We start from the raw sequence: 21,962 nt of genomic DNA, 5'->3' as shown, positions 1-21,962 counted from the left end.
AAATGGACTATTATCATCTTTTATTATTTTTACAATAATCTGTGATGTGGCAACAGGAAGAGCCAAATTCAATCTAGCATCAGATATTTACTAGATGGGTTACTTTGAGCAAATCCTTTACTTTTATCTTGTTTGCCTCTGTTTTTAAATATCTAAAATAAAGATAATGATAGCAACTACTTCATAGGAGTGTTGTGATAATCAAATGAGATAAATATGCAAAGTGTTCTGCAAATCTTAATCATCGCCATTCTTCCCTTCTCATCAATATCTTCCCAAGGAGAACAGATCTTGTGGTATTTTCAAATTAAGGTAGACATTTCAACCAAGCAAAATCTATTAGAGCTATTGGGAATCAAATTGCATAGGACTTCTGGACTTTAGGAAATATATTATTTAAGCACTTAAAAAACAAATGTTCAGACTGTCTAGAATAACATAAATATGCAGAAAAGCTCAAATGTAGTTATTGTAAAGGCTGATGGTGATGGAAAGGAAGGAGAAAGAGAAGGCAGGAAGGGGAAAATAGAAAGAGCAGAGGAGAAGAAGAAAGGAAGGGGAAAGGAAGGGGAGGGAACAAAAAGGAAAGCAAGAAGAAAGAAAAGAGGAAAGGAAAGAGAAGGGAAAGGAAGAAAGAAGTAGAAAGAGAAACGAAAAGGAATTATTTAATCTTTCTCTGCCTAACATTTTTCCTTACGTATTATGACCTAGAGAAGCTCTTTTTCCTCTATGGAGACAATAAGATCCAAGATAACAGTACTACATTGGCAAGATTCCTTCTCATTAACTCTCTTTGTTCCTAAGCTGGAAATAGCTATATCCATCTTCTTCTCAGTCTTGGGTCTTATCTCAGAATGATTTCCTTTTCATTTTTTGATCTTTTGTTCCCTGATGAAGCATTCCTAGTTCTCAGTTCATTAATTGAAATAATTATACTTTAGGACTAATTGACAAATGGACACTTTGTTCTTGGACCAGATGTATGATCCAATTACCTCCTTGTATTCAGGTTGCTGTGACATATCCTGTCTCTCAATTTCACCTCCTCTCACCCTATAGTTTGTTACAATTCAGGATTAAAATGAGAAAAATCTCTTAAACGCCCAGGAATAACAATTGAACATTCTTATTGTTAATTAGAGAAGGAAAATAAGCCATAGCCCAAGATTAAACTATTAAATGTGGTAAGTTCAGATTAATAATGAGATTTAGCCAAAGCTAGAACTGTCATAGCCTAGAATGTGAAGCTACAAAATGTTTTAGAAGCTCTAGGAAAGGTATTCCTCATCAGGAATCAGGAATTTACCTTCTTCCCTGACATGTACACATTTTTCTAAGCCCAATATTCTGGGACTGTTATGAACTTAGATATACTGATTTTCAGATGACTCTAGGAATTTTGAGAATGAGTAGAAGAATTTCCAGGACATAGATGTATGGCCATTAAACCAATGTATTTTATTATGGAATGATGACAACCTTACTTCTTGAAGAAAGAAAGTAAGCTTAAGAAAAAGATATTTTTTCTTTTTCTTTTTGCCATAACTAATTAGAAATGCTTGTTTCTGAAGGCACAGAGAAGGTTGTGAGATGTGTCAGTTGAGGGATATATATGAAAAATGGTTACATCTTGGAACAATCTATTTCTTATACTTTTAGCTTTGGAAACTTTCTATTTTTTGAATTTCATAAGATGTATCTCCAAAGGAACAAAAACGTATAAATTATATATATATATACATACATACATTTAAATATACACATACATATGCATGTATATTATATGTAGTTGTGGAAGGTACAACAGTTTAATGCAGTTGATTCTAAATTTTTTTTGGTTCATGTACCCCCAATTTTTAATGTATACCTTCTAATATGTTTCTGTTTAATTATTCAAAAATTATATATATGCATAGAGAAGAAGTATGGTATAAAGGGTGGACAGTTGACCTTAGAAACAGGAAGACCTGGGTTTGAGTCTCTTCTTGGACACATACTAGTTATATGACCCTTGACTAATCACTTAACCTTTCACTGTTCTAGGAAATTCTGTAAGACTAAGTTACAAGAAGGTGGAGATCTGTATTATTGGCAGATTGTATTTCCACATTTAGGAGTTAGTCACCTATAACAACAAAATCACTGATCCTGTTGCTGTGTCTACTACTATACAATTACTACCACTAAAAGCAGGTATTGGGATAGGCTTGACTCAGATTAGTACCCTCTTAATTAAGGTTCAGTGTTGGATGAAATGAGTCATGCATTATTATAAAAAGAGGTTTACTTAGATATTCAATAAGCATGTTATTGATCCTCTTTGAGAATGAAGGAAGAACAACAACAAGGGATGTGTGGGTAATATCCAAGTAGATTATGTGAATCCACATGAGTCTGTCTAGATATGGCTCTAGTGATAGAAATGTTGTGATAGGTATCGCTAGAATCTTGTCCTCATCCATTCTTCTCCAAGATGGATTTGATTAATGGCAGAAAGGGAAGTAGGGGGCAGAATCTAACCACACTATTGGAAGAGAATTAAATCTGTCTATTCTTTTAAATATTGTTAGTCCAGGGGAAATAGATTTTACATTAAAGATATGCTCTTTATTCCCTTAACAAGGAACAATTGCTCTAAGACAGATATCAAAGCAAAGCTTGACTACCTTCCCACCAGATGCCAAATTCACAAATATGCATAGCAAATGGTGAATAAACCTATTTATCCTCAAATCAATAGCAAAACAGAAATCAGAGAAAATATAAAGAAGAGAATATTTACCAGACAATATATAAAGTAAATGAACTCTCTCATTGGGAATAAGATAACAGCTCAAACAAAAGAAAGAGTCTTAGATCTCAATGAAGGGGAAATTTCCTGAAGTCTCTAGTAAAGTATAGTATAGTATAGTATAGTATAGTATAGTATAGTATAGTATAGTATAGTATAGTATAGTATAGTGTGATCCAAGTGATGTTTCCTCTATGTATTGGATTTTTTTCTTCCCAGAGTATTTCTCTCCCTTTAGATATCTGCAAAGAGTCTGGAATTATACTTCTCTCTTGAAGCAGTAAGGCAAACTAGGATCTTTCAGCTCTTCAGCTCTTGCTAACTCATTTCTTATTTAGGCTGAAAGCACAGATTAATCTTAACTAATGTAGATAGCCCCATGCAAATGGTTCACTGATCCAAGAATTATTACGATATGCTAACAGCTCAAATATAAAAGAAAACTCATCTAGTTAGTAAAGAGGGTATAGTGGCTCAAAAAATAATTAGCCAAATCTAAAGGGCACTTGCTTCTATTAAATGAGCCTTATTATCCCCTGACAAGACCAAGTAGCCACATTAATGCATCCAGAAGCCAGTAGGGAGATGTACTTGAGTCTTGACCAATCCAGTCTCTGGGACACTTGTTGCCTTTTAGAGGAAAAATTAGCTTAATTAATGTTGCTGGGGGAGAAGAAAACTCTGGTCTATGATAATAAATGTGGTTTTAATAAAGATAAAACTCAATTTGGTAGCACAACAATATTGAGCATTTTTCTACCTTTTGATTTATCATACAATGTTTGGGTTCACTTTGGAGGGCACTGACCACTGGTGTAGCAGTTGGAGAACTGGATTCATGAGCCAGGACTATGTAGTTTTCAAGGTCTGCTTCTGGCTTCAAGATATCACTTAATATTTCAGGATTTTAGTCAACTTTCCAAGTTGATAAATTGCAGTTCAGATAGCAATATGATCTACATTGTTGATAGAGAAAAAGCTTTACCAAGAGCTACTTACTCCAATGAAATCACAGAAATCACAGAAAATAGTTGTGATTATTTCAAAACAAATAAGAGACACAGAATGTACTTTCCCCCCTTCTTTTCAAAGGTGGGGAACTGTATAAATAGACACTACACATATTTTATGATGTATTGGTTATTTTCCTAAGTGCCATTTTCCTACTTTTTATTATAATAAAGGACAGATTTTTGGATGAGGGATTTAGGGAAATATCAGAAAAATTAAGAATATAAAACCAAAAGATAAAAAATATAGTTAAAGGTCATAGAATTTTCTTGAAATTGAGATGTAAAGAAGGAAACACCTTTAACAGTTATGGCTAGGGGGACAGTTCTTGAACAAATAAGGAGTAAAGCTGATCATAAAAGAGAAAATATATCTTTTTACTTTATAAAATTAACCTTTTTTTTTTGCACAGAGGTAATGCAGATAGAGTAAAAGAAACTACTGAATGGAGGAAGTTCATTATATAAAAATCATCAATAATATCTTATATCCTTCTGATATATGGAACTGACAAATATCTAAGAACAAAGAACATTCCACAGTAGATAATGGTAAACAGTTTTCAAAAGAAGAACTGAAAACTATTAATAATTTTACAAAAATGATCTTGAATACATTAATAAGAAGAGAAATGCAAATGAAAGTAATTCTGATAAAATAAAAAAAATAGGAGCAGTTAATGATGAAGAAAATATGAGAAGCCAGATTCATTAATACAGGAGAATAAGTACCTCCTGACCAAATAAGCTTTACTGAGCTATCTACTGTCCAATTCAATTTAATGGATGCTAAATAAACACCTACTATGTACAGCTTGGTGATAAAACAATGTCTACTATCAAGGATGAATTCTACTGGAAGGATAAATATCCATAAGCAAAATACCAAGTAATTTGTGGTGGGAGAAAGCACTAATAACTGGAGAATTTGTTTTTTTAAAAAAGCTTTGCTTTCAAACTGAGTTAGGTTTAAAAAACAATCCTTCTTTAATGATTCAAGGAAAAAACTACTAACTTTTATTCCCTAAGTACTGACATTAGAAATATTTTTTTAACAGAGTTAAATTTGTTTCTAATGAAGCACTCTTCATGCATCTATAGAAATTCAACTTTGCTTTCATATTTATGAAGAAAAGAATATGTTTTATCATTCTAGTTTCCCAGAATCCTACTATCTCAATCTTTTGGAAGGGGATAGAATTTATTCATAATTCATGGGGTTGTAGGATCATAGTTAAGAGCTTCAGAGAAACCTTAAAATTCATGTTGTCCAACTCAGTCATATTGCAGAGGAAAAACAGGACCAGAGGCCCTAGATAACAAAGGAACTAGTTGATGTAAGAATTATCCTCTGATTACAAAAACAAGATTTTTCCATTGTCCTACATTTCTCAAAACATTCCCACCTCTAAAAGGTTCTTACTACTTACTTACTAATAATAATAAAATAAAATTGGAAAAAATATCCCCAACTATTAGTCCTAGTTTCTTAAGAAACCACTAAAGTTCATCATAGGTGTCATCATGGTATAGGGAAAATACTAAAATTAAGCTATTTAGATTCTATCCTAGCTCTGTAACTATCATGATGATCTTTTAGACTTCCTAACTTCTCTGAGCATTTTCCCTCCTTTAGGCAAAATGATTTCTACTTCCCAAGTCAACATTCTATAGTCCATGTCCTCAACATATGCTCTTTATTTCCTAAAGCAGTTATATGCCAGTCTTAGGATAAAAATGACTTTCACCTATTAAATATTTAAATTTAGGTTAGTCAATCTTAAATTAAATATATGGATCTATCTCCTGATGTAAATGGTAATCCTACCTAGCTGTGTGATAACTGATATGTGCTGTAAATTTTTTTTTATGCTATCATTCACAAATTACCAAAAAAGGAGGAAAAGGGAGGGAAATTAACTCTGAATTGCTTTTTAATAATTGCTAAGTATGCATCCTTTAACCAAAAGATTCCTGAGCTTCCTGAAGCACCTGAGTTACACTGATTAAAATAAAAGACAGAGATTTAGTCTTCTGAATGGCTACTATATTTTTAAAATTATTATTAAAACATTTTTAAAAAAAAAATATCACCTTCATTTTAACATATTGTCTTCCACCTTACCTACCTAGAAAGTTATACCCTGGAACAAATGTATCTAGGCTTCTACTGAAGTTGGATGTGTTTTACAGTTGTGTACACAGAAGGCAATGTGATTCTTTCTGTTGATGGAGATAATGCTGAGGCAGTGTACCTACCTGTAGTAGGGCTCTTAGAGTAAAGATGGTGTGGTAATTGTTGCTTAGAATTGTCCAGTTATCTTTGAGTTATAAAAGCAAGGATGGAGAAATGAGGGTTTTTTTTTTAATTTCTGAAGCTCTAATTTATTTGAAATAGTAAGTTGTCTGGTGATCAAACTCCCTCTACCAAAAAAAGAATCAAAACTGCAATAGACACATAGTTTTTCTATGGTCACATAGCTGAAATCTTTCCAGCCTGCCAATAAATGTTAGAACTTATACTCCAATTCAATTCAGGAAATTTCTACCATGTATCAGACTTTATGCTAGGCAATGAGGTTACAAAGATAAATATAAAACAATCCTTTCCCTCATTGACACAACATTTGACCACCACTCCCTTCCCCTTTCCCACCAAGAGGCACTACAGTAGAACTTAAATGGAGGAATAAACATAACAAATCATAACTAAAATTGTTCTTCAATTCTCTATTGACTGGTTAAAGGGAGTTGGAGGAGTATGAGACTAAAAAGTAGAGGATGAAAGAGAGTGAAAGGAAAGAAAATAGAAGATACCTGAATTATTAGTGAGGATGACAGAGCAAAAAAAAAAAAAAAAGAAAGAAAGAAAGAAAGAAAGAAAGAAAGAAAGAAAGAAAGAAAGAAAGAAAGAAAGAAAGAAAGAAAGAAAAGAAAAAGAAAAATTATGGGAAAGAAGCTAACCAGACTCAGATTATTAATCATAAATAATATTTTATTGTTGTTCACCTGGTCAAGGACTATCTGATATCATCATCTGTTTTCTATAGTCTTCTAAAACATTAACTAACCAGTTGCTATTGTTGATAGCCCTTTAACTACTCTAACCTCCAAATCTTTAGAGGTTTTATCCCACATAAGATAAGAAGAAAAGCTGGCCAGTATTGAAGTTTTTCTCTTAGCAATACCATTGGCACTTTAAGAGAAGTTACACTTGATATAAAAGGAGGGGGAGGAAATGTAAACATTCCATACTAAATAAGCAAATAACTATATCCTAGGCAAAATTCTTTCTTTTGTAAGATATAATTGAAAACTGAAAAGGATAAAAGAAAGGTAGGAAAGAGGGCCATCTGAATCTGTTGAAATTATCTTCTGTGTTGTGTGATGTGTTTTTTAAATGCTTTAGATTAAATGCCTTCATTTCAAGGCAACAAAAAACCAACTACAACAACAAAAAAGCCCAACCCAACAATCCTATTATATTAGGATTGAGTATATCTGTTGTCTTGTTTGTGTTAATAAGAAGATAAGATGGATATTTCTAGAACACTATTTTCTAATGCAAAAGATGAAATTGTTCAAGGATAATTCAACCTCAAAACATTTTGTTATGGAAAAAGTTACACATATTTAATTCATGAAACATTTCACATTTAATATCATCTCAACAAAGTCAATTGTGTGTTTGATTTATGGACACAGCTGTGTGATCTCAATTCTGTATTTATAGCACAACTGTGTAATGCCCAACTTAAATAAGATAGAAAAATTCTTCTCTGACTAGCTCATTATTTTCTTAGCAGTCATAAAAAAGCATTATGATTAAATATTAGCATACATGGTGGTAAGCAGATAAAACAGATCCATTTTCTTTCCATTTAAACCAGGGCTCCATAGGACTGCAATTGAAATCATTTTGAAAATCCTTTCAAGGAAAGAATTTTTAAAAATTCTTCCCTCTTACACTACCACTTCACTAAGTAATTCTATAACTGGGGGTAAGTGAATAAAATTCTGGCAAATAATTATAGGCCAGTATCCCCATGTGGAAATATTATATATTTGCAAATGGTCCAGTCCTACATATACAAAGGCAAGAACAATTGATCCATGAACAAGAGAAAAAAGTTTGTTTCAGGGCTTCAATTAATAAATTCAAATTCAATAAATGCTTACCAAGTACTTGTCATATGCAAAATCATAGGCTAGATGCTGAGGGAGAGACAAGGATGAACAGGACTAGGACCCTACACTTACTGTGCCAATAATCTACAAGGAGAACAGAAGATTTTCTGGTATAACGATAATGTAAAAAAGAATCTAATTACATAACAGAGATATGAAGCACTTGAAAACTTTAGCTTCATATTTAAATAAGTGTATACAATGAATTCATTTCCTTCCAATGAGTGAGAAAATTATATTAAAGGGGTCTGTAGCTCACAAAGGAAAAAGAAAAGAGTCAAAGAGGAAACAACTGTCTCTACAATGAAAACCATAATTTACTTGGAAAATACTTAGATGTAAAAAATTATAAAGAAACATGGTTGAATTGCATAATAGTTTTGGCAAAGCTGTCTGACATAAAAGAAATCCACTAAAATCAACATTTTCATATAGCAATAATAGAATAAAAAGCAAACAATACAAAGAAAAGCGCTATTCAGCATATCAGCAAAATGCACAAAATGCCTGAATCAATCTACCAATCAAGTCTTATATTAATATAATTTCTATATGCTCCTTGAAATAAAAAATGCCTTAAATAATTGGTGGCATATTCAGTGAGCTATGTCAATATAATAACAAATGGCGTTACTGCCTAAATTAATTTACAAATTTAATACTATATCATTCTATTAAGAAAAAATAATTATTTTTCTATTATATTAACAACCAACTAGAACACCTTACTTTTGTTTATAGTAGGAACAGAATCCACATTAAGTAAATTCCAGCCTGAAAGAATTAAGCCCATGCCCTCCCACCTCTGCTTTGTAGTCTAGGGAAATGCAGCTCTTGAAGGAGAAAAACAGCCAGAGTGATTTGGGTGGAGATGAATTCTGTTCAGATTTGTGGATGCTGCTGAGTCTCATGATCAAGATACATTCTCAGCAGAAAAAGTTGAAGACTTGAAGGCCACTTCCTCATTAATGTCTACCCTCCCATTAATTGTTTACCAATCAGCATTGATTTCTACCTATCAGGGGTACTTGTTTTTCAGAAGGTTGGTGTTTTCAAAATAATTGGTGATCTCCATGATTTTTTCTTTTGTTACTAAGAGAAAACATTAACCATAAATTTATTGTTTATGACCTAGCCTATTTAATATATTACTAAATACCCAGAAACTTTTTCTTAAGCTTTTCATTCATCTTATTACCAATGGAACAATTTATTGAGTTAAGAAAAATAATGACAACATTCATTGATCCACAATTTCAAAAGAAATAATTCTTTTAAAATAATGTTGAGGAAGAATAGAACTTTCAATTGTCAAATTATACTAGAAAGTAGTAATCATCACAACTATTTGGTTTTTGTTTTTAACAGAGTAGATAATGAAGAAACAACTAAATTCACTAACACAAAGAAGAAAAAGTCTCTATTTAATAGGAATTTCACATTTTGGCAGAAATTAAATTTAGATAAACATATTATAATGTGTAACACAAAAATGCTCAAAATTTTTTAGGTGCCCTGAATTGTAAAAACCACAGCACAAAAAAATTAGATCAGCACCAGATCAATTACTTTTCAAAGTTATTACAAAGGAATGAATTCTTAATGAAAGAAGACACAGAAATGATCTCAAAGATAAAATAATTTATTACATGAAATTGAAAGCTTCTGCAAGAACAAAATTAATATAACTAGGGCAAGAAGGGAAAACAGTCAATTAGGAAAAAATATTTCCATCAAATGTTTCTGTCCCAAGATATATAGGTAACTAACACAAATATATAATAATACCTAAGATTTATAAATTTATATGGTTAGCTAAGTAAAGCAGTGGGTAGAGTATTGGGCTTGGAATCAGGAAGATTCATTTTCATGAGTTCAAATATTGTCTCAGATACTTATTTCTGATAGACTTATAACTCTAAAAAAATTTATTTGATCACAAAGAAATGAAAACAAAATAGATTAAGACTACATGAGCAAGCTATGAAATATTACTGCAATTTTGGAATTAATACATGATAAATATAGAGAAACACAAGATTATAGATTGATTCAAAAGAAAGCAGGACCAAGAAAACAATGGCTACAATAAGGAAAAGTAAGAGAACAATCATAAAATAATCAAAACTGTATGCAATTACTTTACAATCACTAAACTTCCTTAGCAAACAGTGCTAGTCCATGTTGATATATTCTTATTTATCTATTTCCCACTTCTGTACATTTGTCAATATACTTTAAATAGGCCTTTAATTAATAATTGCTTTCCTTCTTTGTTTTATTTTCTCTTTTTAAAAAAAATTGCTTCAAATTTATTGTTGTTTTCTTTTTCCTTGAACAAAGTGATGGTCTATGAATAACAGCCAATTTAGAAATGTCTCTTATATCTCACATAACCTTTTCATTTTCTCTCTATTGAGACAATATCAAATTGCTTTTATTGTGATATTCTCTTATACTTCTCATGACTCCTAAAATATTTATAATATACACTAGTAAAATTTCTGTGTAGTCTATAAGCTGCTGACTTGTATCTTGATCCTGAGCCATATTTTATGACATTTTTGGTTATCTTCCCTTATTCTCACCTCAATTTTGAAATTATAGAACAAGAAATTATACATTAATTTGATTTGGGTGGTCTTGTCAAGTTCTTCACAGAATTTCTTGATTAATTCCTCCTTTGCAATAGATTTTGGCATACAAGCTACATTATGTTTTTGGTTGATTTTTGCTTATGTTCATTTTGACCAAATAGCTCAAGAAATGGTTCTAATTGCATCTGAACACACTATAAAACTGATCTTCCAACATATTTGACTCTCCAAGGAAAATTTGTGAGCTATGTTTTCCATTTAGCTGTAACTTCCTTAAGTTTTTTGGGTTTCCTTTAATCTCTAAAATGTTAATATTTACATGACTAAATTCCTCTAATTTAATATATCTAAACTGAAGGACAGTTAATGATAGTTTAATGTCAATTCATTAGTTAATGTACTAGGAATCTCTCATTTAGAATATCTATAGTTAGTTAATATTTAAAGATTTTCAAAATATATGATTCTTTGTACTCTATCACTTTAAGAATTCAAGATGACTAGGCACTATTGAGAAATATTTTATATTTTTTCTTTATTTATTTCTGGATTACCACAGCCAAAGAATTCATTATTTAGTGGCCAATCTATTGGTAAATAATTTTTCTATATTTTACTACACTGTTCCTTAGAAAGCAGAAAAAAAGATAATCTTTTGGGGGATTATACTTGAAACTTTTCCAGGATGGTAGGATCTTCCAGAGCTAGGACTTCACTGATAATGCATTCAAGAAGGCAAGATCACTTCCATGTCCATGAGGATGGGGCATCAGAATGAAACTTTTCTTTTATGAGCGTACTCTCAACAACCATCTAAAGTAGCTAGTAGTATAAACAATAATTATCCTTTGGGATGCTGAAGCCTAGAGAGGTTTATTACCTACCTGAGATCACATGACTAGCAAATGATGTAGTTAGGATTTTAATTCTGGTCTTCTAAATCTGTGCTCTGTAGAACATTCTTCTTCTTACTTCTATTCAAGCATATGGTGTAAGGACTGGAAGAAGTGATTTATTTCACTAAGATGAGAAGAAAAAAAATTCCCTGAAGAGCTTCCAAACTTTTATGTGTCAAGTTTCTACCTCTTTCAAACATGAATACTTGCATCAAATATTATGTCCCTTATCCAAAAAAAAAAAAAAAAAAAAAAAAAAAAGACAAATGCTGTACAACATAGTTTGTGTCCCTGTGCCTGAGGTGGGAAATTGGTGGTACATTGTATCAGACTGAGTCACAATTTTGAAAGCCAATTGAGGTCCCATTTAAATTTGGCCCAAGATGTAACTTACTATGTAACACTTACAGAATATGTATAACTCACACATTTCAGCTGTACAGCTGTGAAGACACCTGTCAATGCTAGCCAGCTCCTCAGATTTCTTGGCTCTGCCTCATTGACAGATCTGATCTGATTCCCTTAGTTTTCACATGAGAGCATTTCCTTCCCTCCCCCAGGTTTGAGGCACAATGGTTTCAATGTATCATCAGGACCTTATGGCACCTAAAATGTGGAAAGGCCTAACGACTCACCCATCTGTTAGCGGCCTGATCCTTTTCATTTATACAGCACTTTGGAAAGACAAAGTGATTTACTGTCATTCTTGTAATTCCTTCAGAAATTCCCAAGACAGTTTATCAGACTCGTCCTCTCAGGTTTTGATGAGAAGAGTGAGACCCATGTTGTTTATTACTAACTAGTTAGGGGATCATAGTGTAAACCCAAAGAAGTTGTTGAATAGCAAGCGAATTTTTTTCCTGTGACCCTAACTTAAGCAGAGAGATCATGGAATCATAGATTTTATAGATGGAAGAAATTATGGAGGCCATAGAGTCTAAATTCCTCATTTTTTATTTTTTCAGTGAACAAATATTTATTTTTTCTCCCTCTTCCCTCCACTAAAAAAGAAAATATAAAGTCAATAACCTTGTACCAAGAAAAACAAATTTCCATATATGCACAACCCTCTCTCTTTAAAGATGAGGAAACTGAGCTACAAAGAGGGAAAATGATTTACCCAAGAATACATAGCTAATGGGTATTTAAGGGAGTCAATTATTTGAATTTAGGTCTCGACTCAAGACCCATCACTTTAATTCAACATGCTACCTAGTTTTCTGGACATCATTGAGATTTCCACCCAGTCACTAGACACAGTCAGGTATGACCTTAAAAGAGGGTCCCTCTCAGCTTTAAGAAAAACTAAATAAAGGTAGAAATTTTCTAGAGAACCAGCAAGTTTGATATATTTTTCCTTCAAAAATATGGAGCAAGAGGTACAGTATTTACTTTCCCTATCCCTGACCATCTCTGACCATCATAATAAATAATTGTTCCAAGTAAAGAAACATCTTTTTGTGGTATTAGCCAAATCATCATTGTCTAGGTTATGTCAGCCAAAAAGCTCTAGATTAAACTGTGCTATATAGTGAATATGCATGTTTGACTAGAAAAAGAATATACAAGGTTTGTTATCTCTGTGGGTAATGAGTTCTATTCTATGAGTCTTGTCTGGGAATTCAGTTTGTATGTTCTGATGCCACTGAATTCCAGAGCACATTGACCAAGGATTGTTTCTGGTTGGTTCTGCTTTAATGGATTTGATTTGTACATTTGGGTCCATACCACTGCTTTCCTTCTCTGCTTTTGTGTTTAGCATTTTGAGCTGTAGCACTATGGAAAATTGAGTGCAGTAATCACTCTTAGCAGGAGGTTATTCCATCAGGTCTGAGCCAAAGAGTGTCTTAATAAAACCATCTGACTTGGATTTAAATTGGTAAATCAGAAATTGTTTTTCCCTTTCTACTATTATCTAATGCATAGTCATTGGTGTGTGTATGGTTTGCCTAGACACAACTTAATGTCTCAAGAAAAAAATGATATTTTGCATCTCATTTTTAGATTTGTATTTTTAAAATAAAGTTTAGATTTTTAAAAATGAAACTTAGTTCAACTTTAGTTCCTTTAACTATTCTTGATTAATGCAAATAACAGCCTTTTTGATTCAGTATTAAATAAATGTCTTAAAAAAAACCTTATATGATTCCCTAGGTGCACACAATAATAAATTATGTGGTATGGATCTATGTGTATAGTTTTACACCATGTTGTGATTAGTGACAGAATAGTCTAGAATCTTGTTTTTATTTGTATACACATTGTTTATGTTCAGGTGCCTAATATATGCCAAGTACCTTGATAGATTCTGGGATTACATATATAATAAATGAAAAAATTTCCACTCCTGAATTTCTTGAGGGCAAGGACTGGTTTGTGTTTGTCTTTATCCTTACAAGTAGAAATTGTTTCTTCCTTGTACTTTGTATTTTTTAGAATTACTATGTGCCTAGTACTTACTAGGCCCTTAACAAGTACTTTTTGATAGACTGATAATACAACTAGAGTAGAGTCTAGCATTTACAAAATACTTGTTGAATCCAATTAAATTGAGTAAAACAATTAAAATATATCGTTGAGCAATAGAATCTGATATCTAGGCCTTGAAGGTCTATATATCTTAGTAGAAATCAAATGGCTAAACACATTGAAATATATGAATGTAGGGGATATTGTAGTAAGAAATGATGAATGCAAAAAACATAGGAAGATTTGTCTGAACAGATGTAAAGTATGCAGAATCAGGAAAATAATATGCACTATAACTGAGTATAATAATGTAAGGGGAAAGTATAATAAAAAAAAACTATTGAAAATACAATTATACTTTCCCCACCTATACTTTCCTCATCATGGTTTCAATAAATCATGGTTTGCCACAAGATATTAAATGGAAATTTTGGGGAATTTTTGTGGAAGCCACAGATAACACATGAGCTTATGATCAAATACTTAACTCAGTTTTTATAATTAAGTACTGTAAACACCTCATAGAAGAAAAAGAAAAAAAATCAGACTTCTTCTTGAAGTCTGGGTACAAAGGTACAAAGAGAGGGCTAAAAAATTGTACAAAGATTTTCCAAATGGTGGGGACAGTGCATTCCCACCCCTCATAATGTAGAAGGGATAACTGTAAATGCTGTGAAATGTAAAAAAAAAAAACCACTTTTGGTATTTCTGATATGCAGAAAGCAATTTCCTTTGGAGCAGCAAACATCATTCTGTTAGGAGTGAAGATTTGGAGATGGGAAGGATCTTAGAGATCATCTAGTCTAATCTTCTCATTTTGCAGATGAAGAACTGAGGCCTAAAATGATTAAAAGACTTGTTCAAGATCATTCCAGTAGTAAATGGCAGAGCCCGGATTCAAACTAGGTCCTCTGTCTGCAAATCCACTATTCTTTCCATTATATCACATTGTCTTATTTGTATGATAAAAATACTCACTTAGCATATGCAACCTTGAATGATTCTCAATAATGCAACTGCATCCTTAAATCTTCTGACAATTCATCATGAGGTAGAAGTGATTGTACCAGTTACTTGTGTGGGGACCATGTTGTGCTGAAATTATAATAAAAAAGGAATATTTGTAGAAAACAAGTAACATGGTGACAGGGGTAACATTATGTCTACATAATGAGGAAAATGTTTCTGGCAATAGAAGGAGGGTAATAATTTGACTATGGGGAATATAAAGATAGACCACAAATCATTCAATTAAACAAACTAACATTTATTAAGCATGTGCAAGTGTTGTGATAAAAGATATAGACAAAATGAGAAAAAGTCTGCCTTCAAGAAACTTACAATCTTTATATTGCATTACATTGTTGCTAAGATTATAAATTAAGTGGATAAATGGCTTGACACTGTAGTTTGATTATGAATTTACCAGATCAGGAAAAAGCCACTATAAAATGAGTTGTGACAGGGTGATAGTAACAAGATTAACAAATTCTGGTCAACAATCAACCCCTTATTGTAATAGATAGTGGAGTTTACCCAACTTAGTACAGCAGCAGAACTTATTGACATTACTGTTGCTCTAACACATAAATACTCCAAGAACACATGCAGAAATGATAAATGAGTATGTGTGTCTGGGAGAAGAGCTGAACCAGATGTGGAGAAAAAGGTACTTCAAAGTTGAGCCAATTATCATCTCAACGAATGGGTGGTTTCTCCAATATCATAGTTAAGCTTTTTAAAGAACTGGGGATTCATTATGCCATGTTGTTAATTGTGGGATGGTACATGGGGATGTTGAGCATCTGTAAGTCATTTTTCAAAAGCTGAGTTACCATTAGCTGCTTTAAAAAAATCCCTGTAAAACAAAACAGAACAAAAATCTATTGCCCATGTTGGGGGAACACATTTAAAGGTCCTTTGGAGTAGTCTTCTTCTTAATTGTAAGTCAGTGAGAATTCTTTTCATCAAACTGATGCTAAACTAATATCTACATTTAATAATATATAAATAGCTAGCATTGTTGTAATTTTTAAAAGTGCTTTATATATTATCTCAAATGAATCTTACAATAATTCATCAGTTAGGGGCCAGTCATTTCCCATGGCTAGATAGAATTAATTCTGAAAAGAAGCGTTAATAAGAATCTACTGATATGAATGTTAAGATTGGGAGTATTTCTTCTGACTAGTAGAATTAGTTTCATCACCATCTGCAAACTGGTCTGTTAATGGCTATTCATGGCACTAGGTTAAAAAGAAAACAACTAAACTTTTTGAATGCTATTCTTTTGCACATCTGTCTCTGCTGATAAAATTGTTTTTATAAACCCACATTACAAAACTTTGGCAATTTTAGAACTCATTTAGTCATAGGATCTTAGATTTAGAGTTGAGAGGTCAGTGTCGGTTAGTCACTAAGCATACCCTGAGGAAATTTGGTAAATCATCAGGTTAGGGGCTCAGTGGATATAATCCTGGGCCTGATATCAAAGACTTGAGTTCAAATGTGCTTTTATATGCTTATTAGCTCCATGATATTGGAGACATCACTTAATCTCAGTTTCCTCCATTATAAAATGGAAATAATACTATCTATTTCTCAGCATTATTGTAAAGATCAAATGAGAAATTTGCAAAGTGCTTAGCATAGTGATTGATACATAGTAGGTACTATATAAATGCTAGCAACTTTTAATTAATCAAGTACCTTCTATGTTCCAGGTGCTGTTTTAAGGTGAGAACCCAGCTTATAGGAAATAAATACAGGGGGAAAAAGAGACAATTCTGTCCCCAAGGAGCTTATATACTAATGCAAAAGACATAAAAAGAAGCTAAAAATGGGTATGAATCATGATAGGAAAGTCCAGAAAAATTTAGCCTTGTAGGAAATAAAGAGATGGTTGACCTGATGGTTGTCTTTAAAAAGAGGCTCTAAGAGGAGCTCTTTAATAAGAGAGAGAGAGCTCAGAAGGAAAGAAATAAATTGGCTAGAAATGGTATTTATTTCATGTTATACTGACTTCAAATCTGGTGCTAAAGTTCAATTTAAAAAAACCCAGAATACTACACTATTTCTGAGAAATTATAAATTACTTTGATAGAAAATAGCATCATAAGATTTTAATACCTGATGAGGGTTCAATATCACATCTGAAGAATCTATTCTTCATTGTGTGTCCTCCTAGTGAAAATGATGCTTTCCTAAAGTGCTGCTTCAGCATGCAAGGCTTCCATGCCACATTCACATTGTTTTCTGGTTCCACAAAAGATTTTGCTACACTCAGATCTATTGAAATGGGATGAAATTATTAAGCATAAGCTGCCATTGAAGGATTAGGCAGGATGAATTGATTATGACCTTTCTTTTTCTTTATCCCTTTTTGAAAATAAAAACACATCTATGTGGAGAAAGTATGGATTGTTTTAGAATTCTGACCTTAGAGTCATGGTTTTTGTCATTAATGTAATTCTTTGAAAGAAATGGCATCCTAGGTTTGAAGGGCTAGATTTCAGACTCAAAGAACAGAGGATATATAACATTATGATAAATATTTAATTTTTTAAAAACCTCTCATTTCTTTCTAAAAATAGTCATAAATACATTTGGCATGTTAAAAGAAAATTATTCCATTAAGTTCTAAGAATATTTGTGTAGATACTGAAATGCTTTGGGAGTAGCCATATGGAACAGCAAAATGGAAGTGGGGATTCTTGACCTAGGTGTTCAAACATCAGACATTGACAATTTCTGCCTTGCCAGCTCTACAGATCTTGCCAGATTTATCTAGTTTTTGACAAATTCCATGTGTGAAGCATTCCTGGGAGGCTTGATGAACATACTGTAGCTGCATTCTCTAATTTTTCCTTTTATGTAAACAAGTTATGGGTTTAAAAACATCCATTCAATGGTCATGCTGTGTTATATTTAGATCATGAACAAATAGAGATGTTTCCCCGAAACTTGCAATAGCTCAATACACTACAGACTTGGGGGGCAATCTTTTAAGCAAATCAGGAACAGAAAGTTAGCATTTACTTTTAAATCTGAGTATCTTGATTTTTAACTTGACTTTTAGGTCTAATGAATTTAAGTGAAAGCACTACACTTAAATATTTTGCAGATGCAACTTTTGTATTCAAAATTCTATTGAAGGGTTTCTATCAAAAGGTTTTGCTCTATTAGCTTGATCTACTGTACATGGCAGCCTGGCATGTGCATTTCTTCCAGAATGTGCAATTTGATTTCATACTGTGGAAAAAACCCTGAGCGTAAAATATTAGCATGAACAGTGTCAAGTGTCAATGCTAATTCTTTTATTGCTGTAACATTATTTAAAGGCAGCAATCATTCAACTATTTTCAATGTTAGGCATAAGAGCTAGCTAGGGGAAAAAAATCTTTGTGGTCAGCTATCCAATCTTCTTTGTGAGGAGCTGTATAAGAAATAGAGCCAGGATAAGTGCAATTGATTGTTGGTTTCTCTGATCTATATCAGATTAGAAAGGATGCAGCTGTTGATAACTGGGAATTAAACTAAAATGCAACATCTACCAAAAGTTGAATGGTGGTTAGTGGCAAAATCTATTTAATTGTATATGTCTGGATAGAACTCTACACTTTTTTTTAATACTTCAAGGATTAATTATTTATCCATGGAGAGAATAGTACCACTAATGGAAATTGCAACCTTTTTCTGTTTTAGGAATGTTTATGTAAATTACTGTGGTTGAAGAGAAAAACAAAAACAAAAGTAAAGCATCATCTAGTAGCTAACCTTTTGGTCAGTCATGAGCCTCTAAACTTATCTAAACCAACCTAGGTTGGTCCTCAGCTCAACTCAAAGTCTTTTCAACACTGTTTGTCATACTTGTGCTGCCTGGGAGCCTCTGAGAATCCAGGTTGTGGTGAGGTGTAGTACTCTAATGCAGGAAAACCTTACAATCTTTATATACATACACATACACACATACACACACAGGCATATACATGCATATGTATCCATACAATATGTACACATACATATGTGGGTATATATATATATAGGTACACAGACACATATATATTTATGCTCACCACATGTGATTCTTAGTAATCAAAAACTGAGGAGTATAGGAAAGGTTTTGTGGACATGCTAACATTTAAGTTAGACTTCAAAGGATGTTTAGGAAATCCATAGCTGAAAAAGATAGAAAGAAATTCATGTAAAAAGTATAGTGTAAGGCAGGAAGGCATATATAATAATAATTGCTAGTATTTATAGAGTGACAAAACTTGCAAAGTATTTCTCAAATATTATTACATTTGATCCTCAAAACAACCCTGTAAGATAGATGTTTTTATTAAGCCCATTTTTAGTTGAGGGAACTGAAACAGGAAGAAGTTGAGTAACACAGTAGTTAAATGTCTGAGGCTAGATTTGAACTGAGGACTTTCTGACTTCAGGTTGATAGCCTTATCTAACTGTGTTATTAAGAAAGGTACAGGGTATATTTGGAGGACAGATAAGAGTCCATTTTGATCAGAACATAGGGTTCTAGATCTGGAATCTAGATCTGAAAAGGATTATAGAGTTTATATGGTTCAGTCTCTCCAATTTTATTGTTTTGGTTGTTTGTAGTTTGTCCTTAATTCTCAAAGAAGAGCAATGACATCCCAAGTGTAATGTCTTGACTTGCAAGCGAATTGGATTTAAGTGAGGCAATGCTATGGCAAATTGTCAGTCTCATTCTCTCTTCCAGAATCATCTATATCTGGTGTCAAAACAAAAATTAAAATGACTAGTGATGGCCCAGATTGCAGTGGATGACCTTGACTTTTCTAAATTAAGATCTTTCCCAAGCTTCAGTTTGTTTGAGGCAATGTCCATTAAATAAGTGATTAAGGGCTAGGTAAAAATTGAGATGAAAGATGGCCTAGTTTATCATCAAAAAAGTCCCAAATAGGGTAAAAATGATTTATCACAGGTCAAGACACTAATTTTTAGAAGAATCAGAATTCAATCTCAGGTCATCTGACACCAAATCTTGAGGCTTACCCTTATAACAGTACACAGATGACACTTGATTGTGAAAGACAACGAATGTCAATCATTGAACTTTATTCACATGATACATTTCAATCAAAGAAATATGTTAATAAAAGTGTTGTGAATAGAAGAAATATCTGGGAGTCCTCAATGGAGTGTTCTGTGAGTGTGAAGGTCAATTTGCCACTTGTGTTTCTTTTTTTTTTATCCAATATAGTACATAATCATATAATGGTAAGATCATGTTGTTTTCTTGTCACTTTGTTGAGATGTCCCACGACATTGAAAAACATATTTCACTTATAAGTGACTGTTATAATTTAAAATTTGAGACATGCCAGTTGAGCTAAAATGGACCGGTCATGAAAACCACCAGATGACAGAGAAGCTTTGCAGTCATATTTCACAACTATTGCTTAGTGTAGTTAGAAAGTTTTAGGGAGATGTTGGCCACATCCTCTGTCAATTTTTTCATTTCCTTTCTTTTCTTTCTTCCTTTCTTTCTTTTGCAGTTGAGGTTGTTAAATACTTGAGGGCAGATTTGAACTCAGGTCTCCTGACTTCAGGGCCAGTGCTCTATCCAATTTGACATCTAGTTACCCTTCTGTCAATTATTATGATGGAGATCTTTGATACTTTTGAGAAGACATTGCCTATATTCTCCAACAACCATTATTGAGACATAAATAGAGGAACAAATTTAATAAAATTTATACCCTAATGTTTCATTTTCTCTTATATCTTGTTGCACCTCAAATCCATTAAAGGTTAGGAACTTTAGATGTCTAGGTATAAGTCAATAGAATACCTGAAAGCTAAACTCTACAAAATAAAAGAAAGATATTTGATAGAAATTAGCAGGAACATTTATTCAGGGAATATTCTTAACAGTGTTAAATAATTAGGGGTGTGATGGAACCAGCTTATACTTTCTGAGTATCAAAGTTTCAGTGTGAGTCTTTATACTAAAAAAAAAAAAAAATCAGCAAATGCTACAAATCAGAACTTGATTTATTGCTTTCTTTGTTGTCCAGACATGAGAAAGTGATGGAGAAAATAAAATAATAATAATGTTAAGTTAAGCTTAAAATTATATTGTGTATGCTTTTTTGGAGAACTGATTATCAAGCATTTACCAGCACAGGTCTGCATACAATAATAGTACAATTTGTACCTATCCAACATATAAGTGAATTTCTGGCTAATTGCCAACATATAAACATATATAAAAACAGCTCCTTTAAAATAAAAATAGATTATTTTCAGCTTAATTTTAAAATATAACATAATTTTTAAAATAAACAATGGATTGTTTTTCCTATGGTCAATCAGATCTGTGGTGCTATAAAAACTCATAGACATCCCAAATTCTAATAGAGAAAGAAAGAGAAGAAAAAAGAAATAAAATGACTGCTAGTAACTTTTGTATCACACAGAATAGCCTTCAATTTACTTCTGTTTTACAGAGATGTTAAAAGCTACTATTCTCCTTTTCCTCTCTCCTCCAGAAGAGATGAGATGAAGAATATAAGAGAGCAACCAAAAAGCTTTTGCTGTGTTGACTACCTACCAGAGGAGAGGAAGAGGCCAAGCAATAAGACTGTGCTCTCATATATAATGGGAAACAAAGGGTAAAGTTAAGAGAGATCTCAGAGGACTTGTTTCTTGAAGGTCCCATTGTTAATATAATCAAGTCACATGCGTCTATTCATATCTCTTTTGACTTGGATGTAGTTTTACTCCTTCGTTTCTTTTCACTTAAGAGATCTGAGTTTAAACCTTGCCTCAAATATTTACTAGCTGTGTAACTCTAGACAAATCAATTAACTTCTCTGTATCTCACTTTTTTTTAATCTGTCAGATGAGACTGTTGACTGGATTTAGGAGCACTTATACTTTCTTTCTGGTTTCAAATCTGATTCTTTTTTTTTTCTCTAAGAACAGAGTTTGTTTTGAATTTAAGAAGTCTTGTCTCTTTAATAAA

The sequence above is a fragment of the Antechinus flavipes genome, chromosome 4 (assembly GCF_016432865.1).
Source record: "Antechinus flavipes isolate AdamAnt ecotype Samford, QLD, Australia chromosome 4, AdamAnt_v2, whole genome shotgun sequence".
Classification (NCBI taxonomy): domain Eukaryota; kingdom Metazoa; phylum Chordata; class Mammalia; order Dasyuromorphia; family Dasyuridae; genus Antechinus; species Antechinus flavipes.
Note: the sequence above shows the minus strand (reverse complement) of the source record.